This window comes from Euprymna scolopes, chromosome 46 (genome assembly GCF_053919585.1).
Source record: "Euprymna scolopes isolate OS-2025 chromosome 46, ASM5391958v1, whole genome shotgun sequence".
Taxonomy (NCBI): Eukaryota; Metazoa; Mollusca; class Cephalopoda; order Sepiida; family Sepiolidae; genus Euprymna; species Euprymna scolopes.
The window spans coordinates 204,868,810-204,871,942 of record NC_136527.1 but is presented as its reverse complement, the minus strand read 5'-3'; the positions used below and the strand labels follow the sequence as shown (position 1 = coordinate 204,871,942).

General features: G+C 32.7%; 1 pseudogene; it reads right to left on the bottom strand.

Moving 5' to 3' along the window:
• Nucleotides 1-553: 553 nt before the first annotated feature.
• On the bottom strand, nucleotides 554-703 carry LOC145271716 (U1 spliceosomal RNA; annotated as a pseudogene).
• Nucleotides 704-3,133: the final 2,430 nt, after the last annotated feature.

Sequence of the window (3,133 nt, the reverse complement as noted above, 5' to 3'; positions counted from 1 at the left end):
TCGGTTTGTGTCAAAAAACGAAAATATTTTTTTTTTTTTTTATCATAAAAATAATTATTTGTTCAATCATGAGAAGTGTGTGATATATCCAAATTGATGAAATTAAGAAAGTGAAAGGAGGGGTCCCGGGTGTGGTCATTTTTTGGCTCGTTTGGCTCTTTTTGGTGTTTTTACCTAAATGCACGACGGGCGGCCATCTTGCTTGCCAAACTGTGTACTGATTACGTTGGATAAAGAATGTCTTCAAATATGAATAAGTACTCGTTTGCGCAATAAATAAATGCGATATTCGTTCTCAGCGTACCCAAAAATTGTTAACAGTCGACAATTCAAGGGTGAATGCCGTTTGCTGGAATTTTAAACGTTTTTTTCGTTTTCAACATCCCCAAAAACTTATAAATGTCTTAATTTTCCAAGTTTTTTTTTTCTATAGAGAAATGGCCTGTTTCTTGGTATTACAGAGATTAAGGGTGATTAAGCGGAGGGAGTACAGACCTACGAGTGAGAGATACTTGGAAGAAATATGAAAGGATTTCTGGTTTTGATTGTATTATCGGGGTAAGCGCGTACGCAGACCCCACACTTAGAAATAGCTAGTCCGAGTCGTCCACATTTGGGACGATCGCAAAGGTCAACCCAACCGCAGTGCAATGGATGGGGAACGGCCTTAGTGATCACCGTTACCCCTACGTAAGGTAAGGATATTTATTTGCACCCCCACCGAGCAAATTAGGCACAAGGCCGATTTTTAAAGTGAGGAGTGAATGGGAAATGGGGACCAACTCCCCGGGGAGTAGGGAAGCTGGATAGTGACAATTGGTATGAAGGGTTGCCCCTATATTGACCAAGGTCTTATATGTTGGGTCGCCCCCACATATGGTCTTTGCTTGACACTTGTTGGCCAGGCCCCGAAAGACCAGGGCCTGACCTACGTAAGGTAAGTATAATGTTGTTTTTTTTTTTTCACGGTGCCCACCACTGTTTTTATATTACACTTCTTTACTCACCACCGACAAACACTAATAAATACCTAAAATACATCCATAAAATTCTCACTAATATAATCATATCACAACTTTCTCATTAACTAATAACAACAATTCATAACAAATAATTTACTATCATTTTAACGTACCAACATTTTCACAAAATACGTCAATTCTTAACGGAACTTACATTTTACTATAATATTCAATGTCAAGGTCGTTTAGATGTGAACAACATAAATTCATAATCTTTTCAATGAGAACAAATACAAACGAATGAAAACTTGTAGAATTAAAACCAAAACACTAAACCAAAAACATATTTATGTAATTAAATCAGTTTTGTATTTCATTAATTGGCACTTGCCCAACTTAATCAAGACATAAAAATGAAAATATTGAAAAATAAAGAGTTATATTGTACGTACCCGTTATGGAATAAAGTTATCCGAATAAAAAGTAACTTAATTTGATCAAGTACTTTTTTACTGAGGAAAATCAAATTTTAATGAAATCGAAATAGTATCGCCATTTGGCTGTTTACGTACACGAGGAGTAGGGGGTGGTTTTAAACGAAAAATTGATTTACAAAGGACAAAATGAAACACAAAATTTAAAAAGAAAACAGAAACTTTGTAAAATAAGATAAGAAAAGCTAAAATATTTTTTAAGTATTTTTTTTTCTCATGTTTCTAAATAATATCATCAAAATTTGACAAACTGTAAGCAGTGATTGGAGTTATCTCCCCCTGACGCCCCCTTCTCCTAAGCGAAAAAAGATGGCCGTTACCCGATCGAGCTCATTAAAATTTGATCAAATTAAGTGATTTCTTTTTGCATGAAAACTTTATTCTATAACGAATACATACAATATATTTTTTTCAATATTTTTATTTTTTGATGTCTTGATAAAAATGTACAAGCACCCATTAATCATATTAAAGCACGGATGAAACAAAATTAAAAATTACGATCTGAAGAGTTATTTTCCCTTACATGAGCATAGGCACCGCCAAAACTGGGGGGGGGGGACAGGTCAGTACTTTTTGACGGACCGTCTTTTTAAAAATTTACCGAAAATCAGGTAATTATCCGATCAATACGAAATTTTCAGCGATTATATAGAGAAGAATGAACTTTATAACGGTGTACTTATTTTTCATAAACGATATATATATATATATATATATATATATATATATATATATATATATATATATATATATATATATATATATTGCTTACAACCCCCCTTGTTTTGAAGTGGGAACAAATATGCTTGAAATAATCATCTGAAACTGAACAAAACATATTGTGTTGTTGTAAGGGATAGAATTATAGATTAAAAAAAAAATGTTTGCATACCTTATTTTGACATCTGAATATCAGAACTTCGATTGTGTTTAATTATCCCGCTTTTGAGTTTTGAAGTGTGAAATTCGGTGAATATGTTAAGTAAAATAATTAATTTAAGCTAAGAAAAACAAAAAAAATGTTTTTTTAATATTTATACAAAAAAAAACATTTTAAAGTCTTTGATAAATAAATTAACAATTTTTTTTTAGCGAGCCGAAAAATGCATGACCATTATTAAACAGGGCATGCTTTGAAGAATCGATACCAAAAAAAAAAAATTCGATAAATATTGTGCCCTTTGTGTTAAAAAAAGCATCATTTTTTTTCGATACCGTTTGAAAACGTTTGCCGCCTTTCGACTACTGTGGACCAAACGCGCTGAAATAATTTTTTTTCTATTCTGCTTTAAATTGCCTCCCCCCCATTTTGGGGAGCCTGGCCCCCACACACATACACATTAAAACCCAAACTCATACAAATGGTCACCCAACTGGACTGGCCAGCCTCAGCTTAATAATACATTGAAATTTTCGTTACTGAAAAATAAGTTTTTTTGGCCTGTTTGGTCTTCCATAGTTTGCTTCTTATCAAACGCAAACGTAAACAGTGTCGATCTAGACTCTAGATCGACGCGAAATGACAGGTTACATATATGAATGAGTGGAATTATTTGAAATCCAGGTACTTATATTATAATATTTTTGCATATTCTCTTAGAAAATCATCCTAAATCTTAGTTAGACAATAAATAAATAAATTAATTATTTCAAAAACCTTTTTTTTTTTTAAAT